Genomic DNA, 19,874 nt, shown 5'->3' with positions numbered 1-19,874 from the left:
ACATAAAATACATATGTGTTTATTCACCAAACTGTATATTCCTTGAGGACAGCAAGTCTTACTCATTTTCATATTTCCAGTACTTAACAAAGCACAATAAATATTTAATGAAAGAGCTGATTTCTGAATATCTAATATTAATTTTTTAAAAATTTTATTATGTTAGTCACCATACAATACATCATTGGTTTTTGATGTGGTGATCCACGATCCATTGTTTTCGTATAATACCCAGTGCTTCATGCAGTACATGCCCTCCTTAATACCCATCACCGGGCTAACCAATCCCCCCTCCCCCCTCCCCCTCTAAAACCCTGTTTGTTTCTCAGAGTTCATAGTCTCTCATGGTTCATCTCTCCCTCCGATTCCCCCCCTTCATTTTTCCCTTCCTTCTCCTAATGTCCTCCATGCTATTCCTTATGTTCCACAAATAAGTGAAACCATATGACAATTGACTTTCTCTGCTTGACTTATTTCACTTAGCATAATCTCCTCCAGTTCCATCCATGTTGATGTAAAAGTTGGGTATTCATCCTTTCTGATGGCTGAGTAATATTCCATTGTATATATGGACCACATCTTCTTTATCCATTCATCTGTTGAAGGGCATCTCGGCTCTTTCCACAGTTTGGCTATTGCAGACATTGCTGCTATGAACATTGGGGTGCATATGGCCCCTCTTTTCACTACATCTGTGTCTTTGGGGTAAATACCCAGGAGTGCAATTGCTGTGTCATAGGGTAGCTCTATTTTTAATTTTTTGAGGAACCTCCACACTGTTTTCCAAAGTGGCTGTACCAACTTGCATTCCCACCAACAGTGTAAGAGGGTTCGTTCCCCTTTCTCCACAACCTCTCCAACATTTGTTGTTTCTTTCCCTGTCCATTTTTGCCATTCTAACTGGTGTAAGGTGGTATCTCAATGTGGTTTTTGAATAATAATTCAAACAAAGCACCCTTTGAAACATTTTTAGTTTTTCTCAATCAACAAAAGTTCTGTAAAACAAAAACAAAAACCTTCAAGCTACAGTGTTCAGAAAATATAAACCTTTCTTTGTTTCTTAATAGCTGAGCTAAAAGTAACTTTCTCACAGTTGGGGAAAGATCATGAGGTCACCCAATTCCACCCTGGAATGGAATGCCCCCTTGTTGCTTGTTCACAGAACTGATGATGCCAACAATCCTTTGTCTTTGGTATAATCAAACTCTGAAGTTCGTCCAGGCCTCTAGGTCCAGGCTGCCAATGCTGGCAGCCTCTCTTCCAGATAACCGACTCCGTTCTGCTGACTCAGAAAATCAACTCCCAGAGTCCCATAGGGCCCCTATTCAGATGGGACCAGTTTCTTAACCTTTTTTTGTGGGGGAGGGGGAGACACAAAACCCTCTGAAATAAAACGGGATTCATATGAATCCTGCACCTTATGTCGATGGACACCTAAAACGAGATTGTAAAACCATTTTGCAAACCCTAATATTTTATGATTACCCTTATAAGATATTTTCTACTGGAAATAATTTGTCATGGGCAAGGGTATAGCTGTAAATGGCTTATCTAATAAACTGAGAGACAGCAGAGTGATTGTTAATGTGCATTACGACCCCAAACATAGTTTATTCAGCAGCAGCTCGTTCAAGGCTATTCTTTTCATTCTACTGTTGGCAGTGGAACATTTGAGGAAAGCTTGTATTCCATCAAAGGTAAACATAGCTTCAAATGGAAGGCAATTTGGTCCAGAGGTTGTATAATGGTAGAGCTTACGGCGAAGAAAACTGCTCAATATAATTATATTTTCACTGATGGAGCTTGGCAATATTTCACAAATTTAATACCTGAAGTTTACACATTTTAAGGCAACAATACATACTGAAGTATGGACTAAGAGCCTCTCTCCACCTGCTCGTAGAGTCAAGACAATGCCCAGACCAGTGGTTTTGACTTTACAGTATCTGCAACTACAAATAGCACAGAGTGTTCTTAAGCACCTTCTTGGCAAAACCAGTTTGGAAACTTTTATCTTACTGGTAAGGCATGTTTCTCTTTTGTAATTCAGCAACCTGTGATGATTCACAAAGGCCAGGAAGAATTGTACCCTCTGTGGAATTTCTAGGTCAGAGGTAGAATAACAAAGGAATATCAACTGATAAGGCTATAAACATAAGAGGTTTAATGGAGCTGTTGTTGAGTCAAATTGTGGTGATCCAACCAAAAGCCTGCTATTTACTTTGATAAATCTTAATCGTTTTATCTAGTTTACACCCAGGGAAACCAAGCTTTGGAGAATTTAAATGACTTCCCCAATATCACCTAACCAGCGGTGAGAAAACAAACTCTGCCATATGACCCCCATATCCTAATACCACACTAACTCCAACACACTTTCTTTACCTGAACGTATGTGAAAAATACTATTGTTTAGCTAATTCAGATACTATGGCAAGCAGCATTGGTGTGAATAATATAGAGAATAAAAGACAAATTTCCTTAAACTTTGGAATGAGTTTCTATACCTGTGTTTGGATATGGGTGTCGCTAATATTCTGAAAATGGGTAAACTGTCTTGTTCCCCAAAGCCAGGATAGGTAATTTGCTATCTTGAGTTTGACGCAAACCTCATACCTCCTCCCCTGTCAATAACTTTTGGATTGGAATCGCACAAAATGAGATGAGTGTAATTATGGGGATAAAAGAACAGACTGAAAATCAGGATTATCTGAAATACCTTGTTGCTGTTTTGGTAACATTTAACTTAGGAGTATAAACAGGAAAGGTGATCCTGTTAAAACTGAGCAGATGAAAATGCCATAGGAAAGTTAAAGGCAAGATTTATTTGGAATAAGTTTGCATTGTTCATGCATTCACAAGACCAGGCAGGTGATACGTTAGCAACACATGCCTTGCTATTTCAAGATCACTGAGGAAAAATGCTTGGAACTAAAAGACAGCCGAACTAATTAATTTGCAATGGTGTTTTCAGACTGAAATGTTATATTCTATGTTTCTGAAAGAATTATACTTTGTGGTCAGCTGAAGATTTTGGAAGGGAATAAACATATTAAGCCATCTGACAAATACTTTCCTGTTTTTAAATCACTAAAATGCCTGCAGAATGTGATAACAAGGCAAATCTAAAAAGTGAAAATTGTTTTATACAGTATGGGCTTGTGATTTTTCATTAAATAATAATAAAACGGGGTGCCTGGGTGGCTCAGTGGTTAAGTGGCTCAGGTCATGATCCCAGGGTCCTGGGATTGAGCCCCGCATGGGGCTCCCCCTGCTCAGCGGGGAGCCCGCTTCTCCCTCTCCCTCTGCCTGCCGTTCCCCCTGCTTGTGCTCTCTCTGTCAAATAAATAAAATCTTTGAAAAAATAAATAATAAAACATTAAATAATATTAAATCAACAATAAAAGTAGTTTATACATTTAGAAAATTTAAAAAAAATTTTAAAAAGAAAATTTAAAAATTCAATATACTGAAAACTAAGCAGCAAAGACAAATCCCAAACCATCTAAAAATAGAAATAATGAGGGGCACCTGGGTGACTCAGTCGTTAAGCGTCTGCCTTCGGCTCAGGTCATGATCCCAGGGTCCTGGAATCGAGCCCCGCATTGGGCTCTCTGCTCCACGGGAAGCCTGCTTCTCCCTCTCCCACTCCCCCTGCTTGTGTTCCCTCTCTCGCTGTGTCTCTCTCTGTCAAATAAATAAATAAAATCTTTAAAAAATAATAAAATAAAATAAAAAATAAATAAAAATAGAAATAATGATAACATTTGTAAAATTTTTTATTTGAGCGGTGCCTGGATGGTTCAGTTCATTAAGCGACAGACTACTGATTTCAGTTCAGGTCATGATCTCAGGGTCCTCAGATCCAGCCTCATTAGGCTTAGTGAGGCTCAGTGCGGAGTTGGCTTGAAATTCTTTCTCTCCCTCTCTGTCTGCCCCTCCCCCTGCTTGCATGTGTGCACTCTTTCTCTCTCTCTAAAATAAATAAATAAATAAAATCTTAAAATTTTTTTTATTTAATTAATAACATTTTGATGTATCTTCTTATCTTTCTTCTAAACATAAGTTTTGGGCATTTTAAAAATACACATAATTGAAATCATACTGCACACCTGTTTTGCACTTTGCATGAATTTATCATATCTTATTTAGCTATTCCTTTGTAGCCAGAAAGAGAAAATATTTTAATTTTTATGAATATAAATAACATTGTTGTGAACATCTTTGTACACAGACTTTTCTGCACTTATTGTTATTATGCAAGATAGAATTATTGCTAGCAAGAAGATCAAAATATATAATCAGTTAATTTCATATAATATATAATCAAATATAATTTTGTTCACTATTGCAAATAATATTTTATTGGTTCTATGATGCATTTTTCTTTCATTTTAATATCTCTGAAATCAGAAGGCAGCATACAATCCACGGTGTCAACATCAGTGTCTGCCAAGCATCAGTGACTGACCTGGTGGTCATTTCCTGTGTATGTGTGAATGTGGTGGTTATACCTGGTGGCAACAGCTGGAGCTCTGTGACCCTCCCCAATTCCGTCAACAAACCTACTAGAAACCATCTGAAGAAGAAATGAGTCCTGGTTATTCACCATTTCCATGACACCTTCTGCTAGGATGAAGAAAGCACGTGTGTCAAAATTTACAAAAATGGATTTTAACCCCTTAGAGTTCACTTTGAAAGAAGGATCTAACATCTTACTCTTGATGGCAGAGAGGACGAAATTATGTAGAAAAACGTGGACACAAACAACCCCAAGTGAAAGAGTGACACAGAAGAGTTGAATTCCAAGTATAAAGAAGTTGGCTTATGTTTTTCCTTTTTATACATGCGCTAGAATTATAAATGATACAATTTCACATCTAAAAATGTCTAAACCCTGTTAAGTATAAAATAAATGTTACAAATGAAAGAAATCACTGTATTAACCTATATGGCAGATTTTATTTCTTTCTTTGTGATAAAATAAAGTTGTATCTTAGGATCAATGACATCTTCAGTTCACCAAAGCACTTTGTATTGCCAAATTACTTTTCAAAGGTGTTATATCAATTTACAAACCAAATTCTATTAAATATAGAATACATTAGAAAATTGAGTAATATAGCATATAAAAAATAATGAAAGAGTACTTAAAAGATAAATTTTCACACACTTTCACCTTGTGTGAAATAGGTACACAATAAAAAATGGGGATGATAATGCACTGCTTATTGCTATCATAGCGATTTTAAAATACAATATTATTAAGGTAGTACTTAAACATTAAATGTTTTAACATGAAACTATTCTTTTTAGGAAAAGATTTATAGTAAAGGAAAACATAACAGATTTAGCTTCAACTCCTTCACAACTAATATATTAAGAGTTTTTCTAAAATTGTGTCTCTTTAATTGTCAAACAGTAACAGTTGAGTTCAAATCAAGATGAAGCAGTATCTGGAAGTTCTGGAGACCAAAATAATAAAAATGCACAACAAAATAACTACTTCTTTCTTTCTTTTTTTTTTAGGAGGATGTAGAAATGTACCATTTTATTATTACAAAGATTCTCACGAAAATGAAAATAGTATCTCAAAAAGGGTACTAGACTACCAGTCTCCACCCACAGAATTGGGCAAGGATAGAGGGAAGGCAGTGGGAGTTCCTTGGCTCACACGGGGCCAGTGGGATGGCACGATAACAGAACCAATCTAAAAATGGCTGTTACCTTAAGGAGCCTGATTGGGCGGGGGGGGGTGTCCCTGAAGACCCAGCCACTCCTTCTAGAATGCTCAGTAAGGACACCTTTCCAAAGCTACTAAGCAGACACTTGGCATTTCAGGATTTTTGTCCCATGGCTGCTTAAGAGTATGCCTTCCAGACCCGGCACCCTTTATGGTTCAAATTAAGAACTGGGGAAGGATGGTGGCAAGGCAGCCACTAGAAAAGCTCAGTCATAACATGTGCCCTGGGCTCAGGGCCCTGGTTCCTGTCTAGTCCCTGGGGATATTTATATTTAATATATTTTTATATAAATACACAGAGAAATAGAAAATATAAAATCTGAGGGGTTGTGGGAGAAAGGTGGGGAACTTGGCAGGAAGCCAGAACTGGAGAGGTCTGCTCAGGCCAACTTGACCCCCTCCTTGACCCCTTTGGCTTCTTGCTTCTCCTCTTTGGTTTTCTCCTCTTCTGTGACTTCTTTCTTCTCTTCTGGGTCTTTCTCTTTTTTATCCTCAGTTTTGACTCTCTTGGCTTTTTTGAAGTTGGAAGAATTCTTGTGCCCACCTTCTCCCTCCTCATCAGAGTCCGAGAACTCTTCCTCACAGGCAATTCGTTTGTCAGAAGAACAGATTGAGATGCGCTTGTCAGGGTCTTCTTCGTCCTCATCGCCACCCTCCTCTGGAGTGGCATCCTCAGGAATCACCTGCCTTTGGACCCCAGGTGCGTAGGGCAGCATTCTCAGGTTCTCAAACAGTCACTGTTTGATTTTCTCCAGGTATTCATTGGTATTCTGGTTCGTCATATTGGAAGGACTGATGTGAAGTTTGAAATCTGGTCCAAAGTATTCAAAGTAGTCGTTGTATGGAAGCTCATTCAGGATCTCTGTGTCCAGGGCCATGGCTGTTTCATACGTCCAGCAGCAGGCCACGTTGCGGATGGTGTAGCCCCCCCTCCCCCAAGCATCAGCATGGGCAGGTTGAAGCTCTTCACAAACTCCACACGCTTGGCCTGCCCTTTGATGGTCAGATTGAAGCAGCCTAACTGATCCCCAGACAGGGAGTCGGAGCCACACTGTAAGACAACTGCCCTGGGCTGGAACATCTCCATCACTTTAGATATGACCAGCTTGAAAATGGCCTCATAGGACTCATCATCGATTCCATCTCGGAGCGGGTAGTTAACAGCATAATACTTGCCTTTGCCAGCCCCAATATCCTGTAGGTCCCCAGTTCCTGGGAAGTACTCTCCGTATTTATGAAAGGACACAGTCATGACCCAGTCTGTGGTATAGAAGGCGTTTTCCATGCCATCACCGTGGTGATTTCAATGTCAATATACAGCACCCTGTGGTGATACTTTAGCAGTTCCAGGATGGCCAAGACGATATCATTGACGTAACAGAAGCCAGATGCCTCAGACTTCTTTGCATGGTGCAGGCCCCCAGCCCAATTCACAGCGATGTCCGTCTGCTGCTTACTCAGTTTCACAGCACTCACCACAGAGCCACCAGTAGATAACTGACAGAACTCAAACAGGCCATCAAATACTGGACAGTCCTCACCGACGTTGAATCTCTGCATCTGCTGGCTGTACTCAGACATGTTATCTGGGTGGATGGAGCACAAGAATTTAGTGTAGTTGTCACTGTGGTACTTGGTCATCTCCTCAGCACTGGCTTTGTGAGGGCAATAGATTTCCATTTTTCGGTACAGACCATAGTTAAGTAGCAAATTGTGAGTCATGCGGATTCGGTGAGGCTTCATTGGGTGACCTCATCCATAATAGTAATTTCCAACATCCCCGTCATAGTAGTAATAGACTTTCCTCCAAGTGCCCTGAGTCTTGCTCGCCTCCCATCCCTCCCGTCAGTCAGTCCGTCCGGCCAAAATAACTTCACTTCTTGAGCATCTCCAGAACCATTTACACCATATCAAACAGGATTTCATGCATTAGGTTATTATTATCCCTAGTTAACAGAGAGAGAAACTCAGCCTCAGGCCAGGTATTTAGTGTGACTGGCGGTCAGTGGCAGCGAGAAGTACTTTGAAGCCCATTATTTAAACCATTAAATTCCCAATTTGTAATAAAGTATTAAGTCTCCCCTAAAGCCAAGCAAAATTCCAATCTCTTATTTTATAGGTACAAGAAGTAAACAAAATATTTGCAACTTGTAAGACACATGATTTATATCCCTTATAAACAAATTGCTCCTATAGGCAATGTAATTGGAAAAAATAGTTACAGATATGACCAGTGTAGGGCAAGAACTTTCTCCATTATCGTCTTAGCACCTCCAGCTGGGCCTAAGACTTAAATTGGTAGAAGACAGATTCATGGGAGAAAAGGATACAAATTCATGAAATTTTTTATATGTACATGGGAGAGCCTTCACAAGAGAATGAAGATTCAGAGAAATGACCAGAGCAGGGAGGCTTTATACTCTTTAGACAAAGAAACAACCCATTTGTGAAGAATTGACAAGACAAAGGAATGTGGGCTAAGAATAGTAAATTGTGAAGAAGTAAGTCAGAAGATAAGGGTTAGTTTAACAAGGTTTGTTTGTACAGATTATTGGCCGCAAATTCCCCATCTCTGATAATAAGAATGTCTTCCTTCTTTCTGGTATAGGAAGGGTACTTATCACATGGGAATTTTATCTCCTGCTTTCAGGGAAAAAAAGAGGGTTGGGGTGTCTTTCTTGAACCTGCTGTTTCTTAAGTGTCTTTATTTTTTTTTTAAGATTTTATTTATTTGTTTGACAGAGAGAGACACAGCGAGAGAGGGAATACAAACATGAGGAGTAGGAGAGGGAGAAGCAGGCTTCCTGCAGAGCAGGGAGCCCAATGCGGAGCTCTATCCCAGGACCCTGGGACCATGACCTGAGCCAAAGGCAGATGCTTAACGACTGAGCCACCTAGGTGCCCCTCTTAAGTGTCTTTAATTTAAAATATTCAATATGCCAAAGTGGCATATTCTGGGATCCTTTACCAGGCAAGTGAAGGAACATAAATACAAATGGCCAGTGAACATAATTTAAAATATTTAACCTTACTAATGAATGGGGACATGAAAATTAAAGTAAGATATTACTTTTATTTATCAGGCAAAAATTCAAAACATCACAGTGGAGAAAAGGATACTCATATATTATTTTTAGGAGTGTAAAATAATACTTATCCAAAAAAAAGTAAAAATACACATGTCCACTGCCACAGTAAATCCATTTCTTAGTATCTCTCGAGCAGAAACATTCATATAAAATGGGCGATAGTTGCTCAAGACTATTCTTAGTAGCATTTTTGAAATTGTTAAGAATTAGAACAAATTTAAAGTAAATCAGTTAAAGACTGGTTTTAAAAGTTGTGATACATTCTTTCACTAGAATAAAATTCAGACTTAAAATAATGAAGTGGATGTATAAGCAGTAGAAAGATACACGTGATATGTCACTGAATAAAAAAGCAAGTTTCAGAATAATATGTTAGTCATGATACAATTTGGTTAAAAAAAAGATATGTATATCTGAATTTGCATAAAGAAAGGTGTGATAGGATAAAAACTGAAATTGTTAAAAATGGTTACATCTGAGGGGAGAGAGTTGTAGGGAAAAGTAGATACGAAAGAAACATTAAATTCCTTAAGATTTGATAATTTTTAATCGTTTCCAACTTTTTAAATGAAAATATGTTGTAAGTCAAAAGAGAGAAACATTTTAAGAAGTGAGAGCAACACATTCCTCAAAAAGTGCTGAATGGGTAGAAACTGAGGAGAAAATCTCAATGGGAAGGTCAAACTCAAGCAGAGTTGAAAACCACTCAGTCCAATTTTTTCTCAATTGAAAATTCTTCTTCCAACCCTAAAAACTGAAAGGTGCAGCATTCTGTTTGCTTGATTTTTTTCATTTGAATTATTAAGGTGCAATTTACATACAATAAAATTGAGCCAGTTTTAAGGACACAATAAATTTTGACAAATGGGGGAAACACCACCATACATTTTGTTTTAGGGCTCCGGGTAGCTCAGTTGGTTAAGTGTCTGCCTTCGGCTTGGGTCATGATCCCAGAATGCTATGATTGAGTCCCATATGGGCTCCTTGCTCAGCAGGGAGCCTGTTTGTCCCTCTGCCTGCCACTCCCCCTGCTTGTGTTCATTCTCTCTCTCTCTTTCTGACAATTAAATTTTTTAAAAAGGCTCCTTATTTCACTCTAGCTAAGGATTGATAATTCATCCTTTCCAGGCACATTTACACTTTAACAGAAAGCTATTCAAGATGCTTTAACCCAAAGCGATAAGATTCTTAATTATTAGAATTCTACTTCTGTCAAAATCCATTAAAACAGGACAAATTACCCCTGGCTGTGCCCCAGGCCATTCATGAAAGCAAGATACAAATAAACATTTGTGAGGTCTCTAGAGTTTAGAAAGTACTCAGATTCTAGAAGATAAATCACTCACTGGAATTCCGATCCATATCCTCCCTATTTGTTTCCAGATCAACTGTGTCTGCTCCTTCTCTATGCCCCAGATTATTGATTCAGTAGCCTAGGTTTGATAACTCACTTTTGACTCTTAGATTTTGGTTAATCTCTAACTCTTCACCTGTTTGCTGTTTTTGTCTTGGCATACATCTACAGAATTTAGCTAAGCTCAATTCATGAACATTTGCATCTTCTACTCCAACCTAGCCTTTTGGAATAAACTATCTCACTCCCCACCATGGAAACTTGGAATTCAGCAGAAATTTAAAAGAAGAAAAATATTTACTGTGAAGAACTCTTTTCTTTTGTCCATGGTTAATTCAGGTCCTCTGTTCTTTCTCTCGTCTCAGATTTCATACTAGGTTTGCCTCTTAATTTTGAGTAGGCCTTTTCCCCAGTTTCCAGTCAGGCATTTAAACTTGAGCTCACATTTGGGGGTGAGGAAATAACATTATAAACATTAACATTATAAACATCTATTTCATTTGACCATTTTTTTCCCAACCAACCTATATTACTTTTTGTAACTTCTTAAATTTCATTCAAAAAGAGTGAGATAAGATGATGTGGATATTTTAAGGGAATTATTGGTCAGATCTTTATCTCCACTCTTTCCCAAGAGATCTTAATAATGGCTCATCTCCTTTTTCACAAAAGTCTATCATGCTTCAGGTATGAACAATTCTAAGGTGGCAAAGCAAAGGGAAAATTGGAAGTATTGACGTTAGTGCTGAGAAAGTGAATTATTCTAATGACTATTCTAATGAAAGGAAATTATTCTGATGCTAATTTTTGAGCTGTTTTCTAATTATTTGCTTTCATCAGAAGTGAAGGAAAGCCTAATCTAACTTGTCAGTTGATAGGTTTTAAAATAACTTTTAATAATAGGTCTTTTTTAATAATAGATCATTATGGAGTTTTTATGTGTATATGACTTGGAAAGACTTCAAAATGACATTGCTACTACAAACTTTTCACATTTGTATCTATTTTCTAATGTAAACAGTTTCTCAGCACTAAATATATAAATATTAAAAAGTAGGGATATCTCAAAATATTCCATATTCCTGAAAATGGGAATAGAACTGATGAGACTAGAACCTTGTCTCATTCTAGTAATTAATAATATGCATCTCATAGAGGTACACTGATTTAAAAAAAATTAAAACACAGTTCCATCTCTCCTGAAAATGTGTAAATCTAAAATATTTTAGCTTTTATTTATCAAAACTGCATAGATCTGAGGTAATATATTTATTTTATATACAAATTATGATTGTATTAAAAACTCAAATGGGGAAACATTTGTAGTACTCAGAGCTTTAGGATCATAGAAAATAACTTTTCAAAATTCACTTTATATGACTATTGTTGCAGAGAAGTATGATAGGATGATCAAGATTTTCAAGCTTAAAAATTACATGAAGATAAAAGTATGTAGGGACTGTGGAATGGCAAAGCAATTTCAAAGAGAAAAGAGAATTACACAATATTTAAGAGTGCTGGGAAGCCTGGGTGGCTCAGTCGGTTAAACATCTGCCTTCGGCTCAGGTCATGATCCCAGGATCCTGGGATCGAGTCCCACATGGGGCTCCTTGCTCAGCAGAGAGCCTGCTTCTCCCTCTGCCTGCCGCTCCCCCTGCTTGTGCTCTCTCTCTCTCTGACAAAGAAATAAAATTAAAATATATATATATTTAAGAGTGCTAAAGGGGAACTTGTTCATCTGTACTAAAACAACAACAACAACAAAACGTTTGATTATGGAAATTTTCAAATATATCCGAAAATCGAATGATTTAGTGGACCCTCATTATCCAGCTTCAACAATTACTAATATTTTGCCAATCTTATTTCATTTATCCCCCACTTCTTTTTTTTTTTTGCTAGCATTTTTATGCCAAATCTCAGACACCATATTATTTCATAGTAATTTGTGTATTTGTAAAGTGGGTAAGGGTAGATATCAGTCTAATATTTTACTTAGAGTTCATTAGAGACATTGTTACAAAGCAGTATGACAGCTCTACTTCAAATGTCAATATTTACAAAAATACCAGATACCTTTGCATTTTTTTATTCTAAGATATTTCAACATATCTGAAATTGGATGAAAAAATAAATTTGACATTTATTTCTTTCCCCTTTTAATGAATTTGCACTAAAAAAACCCCAGTAACTTTTAAAATATGTGTTTTATTTTGGACATCACACAGATTATAACTAGAGAAAAATATAATATTTTGCCTTGTGGCATCCTTATAGGTCTATTGTCCCTTCAGTTACAAAATGCAAAAATTCTGAAGACTAAATGCTTTTTCCTAATTTGGTGTAAACTCATCAGACAGCAAAACCTGCCCGAAATGATGTGAGCTTATTCATAGTCTTTATTTATTTCACGTAGTGTGAATATTTCTGTATTTTGTTGTAAACATATTAATGGGTTTGATTATAGGGTGCTTCCTCAAACCCTGATAAAGTTATTATGTGAATGATAAAAGGCATATGTTTAAAAAAGAGTTTGAAACACATATGAACCCAAGACTTTCATATAAGGGGTGGTGAACCTGTATTAATATACTTTATTTGATTTATCTGCAGAGAACTTACTTTCTGTATTTTTAATCCATTTATTACATTACTGACTTTGCATCTGGTGGTCTTCTCTCTGCACAACATATTCATATGGCTGAGGACCATAGAAACAGAGAGAACTATGTTGATAATTAAAAATACCAGGATCTTTAAATAGAACTCAGCTAACACATGACAAGCTTTTTTCTTTAGAATTAAACTTGTTTTTTTCCAAAATAGAATCAAATGCTAAGAGCTTGCATATATTATTAGAGCCATTTATGTTACTTCCCAAACTCGCCCTGATTTCATATCCCTCACACTCCCCAAGGTCCATGGTCCCTGCCCCAAATAGTATAACTGGGATGGTTATGGGTAAGTAAACAATGAAGTATATTTTGTTTTAGAAAAAAGAAACCGGACCAATTCTACCAGAATTCTCCAAAATAGAAACAGTATGTCTTCCTCACATTTGACTGTTGCAAATGTTTTATTTTTACAGTCTGAAAAAAGCCTCAATTGTCCAATGTAATCTCAGTGCACAGGAACCAAAACCATAGTGAACGTCAAAAATAATCACAGCAGTAAGCATGTGAATCATAGAAGAATCATTTAAAATTTGTTTAACAATTAATATAACACTAAAAATAACAAAAATTAAAGAATAATTGTTTATGCCAGGATATTGGGTTTATGCTTTTTCTCAATGTTCAAAAATCAACTCTAGGCCTTAATAAGAAACTAATGATGTAATGTATGGTGATTAACATAACATTATAATAAAAAAAATAAAAATGGACAAAAAATAAAAATAAAAAAGAATTATATACATTATAGTTTTATTTATGAAACTACCTAAAAAATAGATAATCTCATCATCAGAATGTTAATCAAAAGTTTTAAATTCTAAGAACAATGAAAACTGTGAATCTAGAAGGTTTTATCTTTTCCTTTGGCTGGGAGGAGGTATGGTTATTATTTTATGATAATTCATTTCCTCTGTCAGAACTGTTACAATAACTGAGAAGGCATGTGACCAGGAAGAAGGTAGAATCATCTTCTCCTTTTTTTTTTTTTTTGGTCTACCTAATATTCTGGTTTAAACATGTATTCTTTAATTTTTGTTTATCTTTAGTGTTATACCAATTGCCAAATGATTTTTAAGGGACTTTCTGTGATTCACATGCTTACTGCTGTGATTTTGCTTTTGACTGAGTGAGTTAATCACAGTCAAGAACAGAAGTTATATCTGTGGTGCTTCTAGATTATTCCTTCCCAGTGTACTCCACACCCCCCCCCACCCCCCCGCGCCATCCGCACAACTGAACCATCTCTCCCCATTGCTGGGCCCTAGCGTGTGGCACAGCAGGGCAAAGACAGGGGCCCCAGCACTCAGACGTGCCAGGACACCTATTTATTTTTATTTATTTATTTATTTATTTATTTATTTATTTATTATTTTTTATTTTTCTCAGGACACCTATTTTAAAAGAACCAGGAGATACTGGGGCGCCTGCGTGGCACAGTAGGTTGAGTGGCCAGCTCTTGATTGGGCTCAGGTCATGATCTCCAGGTCATGAGATCGAGCCCCACATAGGGCTTCTGCTCAGTGCGGAGTCGCTTGAGAGTCTCTCTCTCCCTCTGCCCTTCCCCCCTGCTTGTGAGCTCTCTTTCTCTCTCCCTACCCCCCAACAATAAATAAATAAATAAAATCTTTAAAAAAATAAATAAAAAGAACCAGGAGATGAAGTATACAGCATAGGGAATCTGGTCAATAATATTGTAATATCTTTGTATGGTGACAGACGGAAGCTGCAGGTAACGTGGTGAGCATTTTGTAATGTATATACTTCTCAAATCATGTTGTACACCTGAAACTTATATTGTGTGTCAACTATACTTCAATTAAAACAAAAATTAAGGAGAACCTGGGTGGCGCAGTCGGTTAAGTGTCTGCCTTTGGCTCAGGTCATGATCCCAGGGTGCTGGGATCGAGTCCCGAATGAGGTTCTGTGCTCAGCGGGGAGCCTGCTTCTCCCTCTGCCTGCTGCTCTGCCTACTTGTGCTCTCTCTCTCTCTGTCAAATAAATAAAAAAAATAAAAATAAAAAATAAATGAAATAAAATAAAAACAACCGGGAGAAGGAGAGCATAGAACCGCGAGGGCATAACCACGCTCCTCGTGCTGGCTGCAGCACCATGGGTCACCTCACTTAGAGTTGCCCCTTCAGTAGATCCGAGCGGTGAGGGATCTCCAGCCCAGTGCTCACCTCCCGGGTGTCAGGGTGTCATCGTGAGGCAGACGCTGAAGCCAGCTGCAGAGTCAGTGCCGCAGTTCCTCCAGGAGTAAAAGGAAGTACCAATGTAATGTTGGCTTTTAAGGGAGATCTCCCAACTGCTAGAGCTTTACGCTTAAAACAATGAAAAACAACACCTTGTAGTATTATTTATACAGTCACATATGTTATATCATTTTTCACTCTCAAACGACTTACCAAGGGGGGTACATCAAGGAGAGGAAAACAGAGAAACAAACGCAGTGACATGTTCAAGCGTTCACATCGGAGTGGGCAGAGGACTGATTTTCTCAGGGAACAGTGATTAAGGGTGTGGGTTTGAGATCCAGACTTGGAAGGTTGGAATCATGACTTCAACATGTCTGAGCTTTGTGTTCTTGGGTAAAATATTTAACCTCCCTGTGCTGTGTGTGGGGATTTTCACAGGGCCATGTTGTGGATTCCATGTGTTAATCAATGTGAAGCATTCTGGAAGGCTCTGTCGGTGTTTGCTTTTATTCGCCTCCCATGTAATAGCATGGTGTGTTTTGATGTGTTTGTAAGTAAAAGTCAACATTTTTGCTTCTAGGTTATATTGCTTATCTAAACTTTCAGCCAGTAGCCAGTGACATTCTAAAAGAGGGGAATAACCTGGGGGAAGCAGCTGTCCTAGAAAGGCACTAAATGTAGAGGGTAAAAAGGTAATCACTCACCTGTCGCAAGCCAAAATCCACCCACTCTCAGAATGTAAAGGAGCAGCCTAGTAACTTGGAGCTGTTCAGGTCTTCCTTCCCCTCTAAGCAGTTATCTACCCGCCCTTCTTAAACTACTTTTTACATGCTTCCCTATTCAAGATCAACTCGATACAATCAAGAATTAGGTCTTCCTCTGCTTCACTTGTGTCTAATGACTGACAGGCAAAAATTACTTAGCATAATATAATCAGAAATAAAATATATTTTATAATGATAAAATTTCCTTGGTATTGTTATGTGGTTTAAATGGATTAGTATGGGGCGCCTGGGTAGCTCAGTTGGTTAAGCGACTGCCTTCGGCTCAGGTCATGATCCCAGAGTCCTGGGATCGAGTCCCACATGGGGCTCCCTGCTTGGCGGGGAGTCTGCTTCTCCCTCTAACCCTTCCCCCTCTTGCACTCTCTCTCTCACTCTCTCTCTCTCTAATAAATAAATTTTAAAAAAATCTTTAAAAAAATAAAAAATAAATAAATGGATTAGTATGTATAATGCTCTTAGACGTGCCTGACAAGTATTCTGTGTTAATTTTTATGTGCCCCCTTCCTTATTCTCACCCATTGACCCCTTAGAATCATGCCAGTCACACATTCTGCATCCTTGCTTATAACTGCTCTCACCAAATTAACATAATATCTAATGGGCAGCACCAGAAGTCCATTGACATATGGATAAAGACGATGTAATACACACACACACACACACACAATGGCATATTACTTGGCCATCAAAAAGAATGAAATTTTTTTGCTACAATGTGGATGGAACTAGAGTGTATTATGTTAAGTAAAATAAGTCAGAGAAAGACAAAAATCATATGATTTCACTCATATGTGGAATTTAAGAAACAAAATAGAGGATCATAGGGGAAGGGAAGGAAAAAGAAAACAAGATAAAATCAGAGAGGGAGACAAACCATGAGAGATTCTTAACTCTAGGGAACAAACTGAGGGTTGCTGGAGGGGAGGTGGGTAGAGGGATGGGGTACCTGTGTGATGGGCATTAAGGAGGGCACTTGAAGTCATGAGTACTGGGTGTTATATGCAACTGACGCATCACTAAATTCTACCCCTGGAACTAATAATACACTATATGTTAACTAATTTGAATTTAAATAAAATAAAATACAAAATAAAAAAATATCTAAGGGGCAGCAGCATCTTAAGATGTGGCTCACTTCCACATTAAAGTTTCATCTGAGGAAGTAGTCTTAGAATTGTAGCTCTGCACTCTCTGGGTCTGAGTGTGGGACATTTAAGTTACTTGGAAGTGGCTATAGGTTCGTGGTATGAACCCAGTCTTTGTCCTAATGGTAGAGGCCTCATCCAACTTCTGTGAAGAATGAAGAAGACAGCTATGGGCTGTGGGAAAGGGAGGTCATGAACCTCTCCCTCAGTCCTGGTTCCCAGCCCACCTAGCCCTCCGTGTTCCTATTACCAACTGCATTTCTAACTTTTCATTAGGATTGTTATGTTGCTGGCCTAGCTTAGCTAGCCATTAAGATCTGTCTTATTTACACAGTTATGAGGCTGATTTTTCCTAAAATGTAAGGGACATGGGATTCTTAAGTTTTTTCCTTTACAAGTTTATCCAGCTGGTGTTTCTGAGTCTACATTTTCAGATCAAATTAGTTTTTCTTAAAATATCCTCTGTAGAAAGTACAACATTGAATCCTCAACTTCTTTCATCCATTTCAAGATTGATTCCAGATAAAGACCTCTGGTAAAGGGGCACCTGGGTGGCTCAGTCGTCTGCCTTCGCCTAAGCATCTGCCTTCGGCTCGGGTCATGATCCCAGGGTCCTGGGATGGAGTCCTGCATCGGGCTCCCTGCTCAGTGGGAAGCCTGCTTCTCCCTCTCCCTCTGCCCTTCCCCTGCTTGTGCTCTCTCTGTCAAATAAAATCTTAAAAAAAAAAAAAAGACTTCTGGTAAAGAATTACTTACCTTAAAAGAACATCCCTCTTAAAGCAGTGACCAGGGGTGCCTGGGTGGCTCAGATGGTTAAGCGTCTGCCTTCGGCTCGGATCATGATCCCAGGGTCCTGGGATCGAGCCCCACATCGGACTTCTGGCTCAGCAGGGAGCCTGCTTCTCCCTCTCCCTCTGCCTCTCTCCCTGCTCATGCTTTCTCTCTCTCTCTCTCTGTATCTCTGTGTCTCAAATGAATAAATAAAATCTTAAAAAAAAAAAAAAGCAGTGACCAGCCTGATGCCTGGGAGTGTGTGGCATCCATTAGAACACAGCATGGTTTGCTTTCCCCTCTTGCTTTGGAAGACTTGCCTGTCAGACCATGGCCATATTTGGCTAGGAGGTGGAGGACCGTGATAGATAGGGCCACAACGATCTAGCTGTCTGCAGACAACTGGATTTGATACAAAAAGACCTCGATGATCTGAGCCAACTCAAACTCACATTGCACTGGGGAATAAAATACACACAAAAGAGCTCGGAATGGAATTTTCCTGGTTTATATGATTAAGTAAGTCCCACGTTTTATGCCCAAATGTTCAGTGGGAGGGAATACTGTTAAACATGTTAGATATAAAATATAGAGTGTACTATTAGGAAACTATTACAGTATGATTTTCAAATAAATATTTAATGAAAGCAGAATCCCCATTTTAAAAGTGTGTGTATGTATGTATGTATATATTATGTATTTATATGGGTATATGTATGTATATTGTAGAAAGGAATGTCCAAAAATATTAACAGTGGTTACATTTAGTGGTATGATTCTTATAATTCTCATTTTCTTCTTTTTACAGAAATGTATACTCCTTTCTTAACTTTATGTAATGACCAAATTACTTCTAAAGTAGAAATTCAAATATATATTGTTAAAGGAAGAAGTTTATTAACTTAAACATATTTGAAAATTTTTTAAATATAAATGATTTTAAAACATTCCAGATATTTGATAACTCCCAAAATGTCTATTCCTAACAATGTTAATTTTAAAAAAATTACTGAACTTCATGTATCTGAAACATCCTATTTTCCCCCCTTAATATTTGTCCATGTCTTTGGGCATAATACAAATTTATACTTTTACAAATTCATTCATTTTATAAATTACATCATTCATTTAGCTTATGCATTTATTTGCTGCTTGATGACTGATTTACTCAGATATAGCTTCTATCAGACTAAGAACTTTATGAAAAATACCAGTGACCCTGGAAATCTTTGCTCCCAAGTATTCCAAAATGTGAGGTCTGTGTCCACAAATTAAGTCCATGCCTTATTTTTAACAAGGATCAACTTTAGCTCAGTGTTCCTAAAAGTGACTAATGTTGAATCCTACTTGCTATTCACTAATAGTGCTTCAAAGGAGGTGGTAGAAATTAAATGAGCAGCTTTCACAATTAGAGTACTTAAAATATCTCACTACCTCTTATTTTATACCGTGTCCCTGCTTCCTTGGGTACTGACTGTAGCACTTTGCCAAAGGACCAGAAAAAGCATACAGTGATTGACAATAGCGCAGATACAGAGGCTTAGACTTGGAAAGAACATTAAAGACCAGATGGTTGAGGTTCTGTCCAACAGATTCCTTTCCACAACATGCTAAGGGCTGGTTGTCCAGCCTCTGCCGGAATATTACCTCAGGAGGCAGGAAGCGCCCTTCTTCCTGAGGCTGCACGCTGACCACTGCTACTTTCTACACCTATTTTTTATTTGTATCACTAATGGCTCTTCCTACTAATTCTATTGCATTTGTACAGACCTTTCACATATGTTATCTCATATCATCTTTACAAAAACCCTTTGAAGTAGAGATACCAAAAATTACTATCCCTGTTTTATACATCAGGAGACAAAATGTGAGAGTTTAGGCGAGTTGTCCAGGATCACATAGTTAGCAAATGCCAGCCCACAACCGAACTAAACTCCCCAGCCGTTTCCTTCCACATGAGCAATTTTGCTCTTTGTTAGAAAGTTTTACTGTAGGGCACCTGGGTGGCTCAGCTGTTAAGCATCTGCCTTCGGCTCAGGTCATGATCCCAGGGTGTTGGGATCGAGCCCCGCATCGGGCTCCCTGCTCGGCAGGAAGCCTGCTTCTCCCTCTCCCAC

General features: G+C 38.1%; 1 protein-coding gene and 1 pseudogene across 2 annotated transcripts in view; one reads left to right on the top strand and one right to left on the bottom strand.

The window, feature by feature from the left end:
* Positions 1–5,371, top strand: part of RIPK2 (receptor interacting serine/threonine kinase 2) — a 74,575-nt gene extending 69,204 nt beyond the window's left edge. For both annotated transcript variants that reach the window (XM_064588139.1, XM_064588138.1), the window contains one exon: positions 4,414–5,371. The gene's annotated coding sequence lies outside the window, so the exon portion shown is untranslated. The remainder of the gene's footprint in view (positions 1–4,413) is intronic.
* A 236-nt stretch (positions 5,372–5,607) lies between these two features.
* Positions 5,608–15,209, bottom strand: LOC123858916 (histone deacetylase 1-like; annotated as a pseudogene).
* Between the last annotated feature and the right edge of the window lie 4,665 nt (positions 15,210–19,874).

The sequence above is a fragment of the Mirounga angustirostris genome, unplaced genomic scaffold (genome assembly GCF_029215605.1).
Source record: "Mirounga angustirostris isolate CCGP_5_RB_7025 unplaced genomic scaffold, mMirAng1.0.hap1 SCAF_4, whole genome shotgun sequence".
NCBI lineage: Eukaryota > Metazoa > Chordata > Mammalia > Carnivora > Phocidae > Mirounga > Mirounga angustirostris.
Note: the sequence above shows the minus strand (reverse complement) of the source record. Positions and strands in the feature narration are given on the sequence as shown.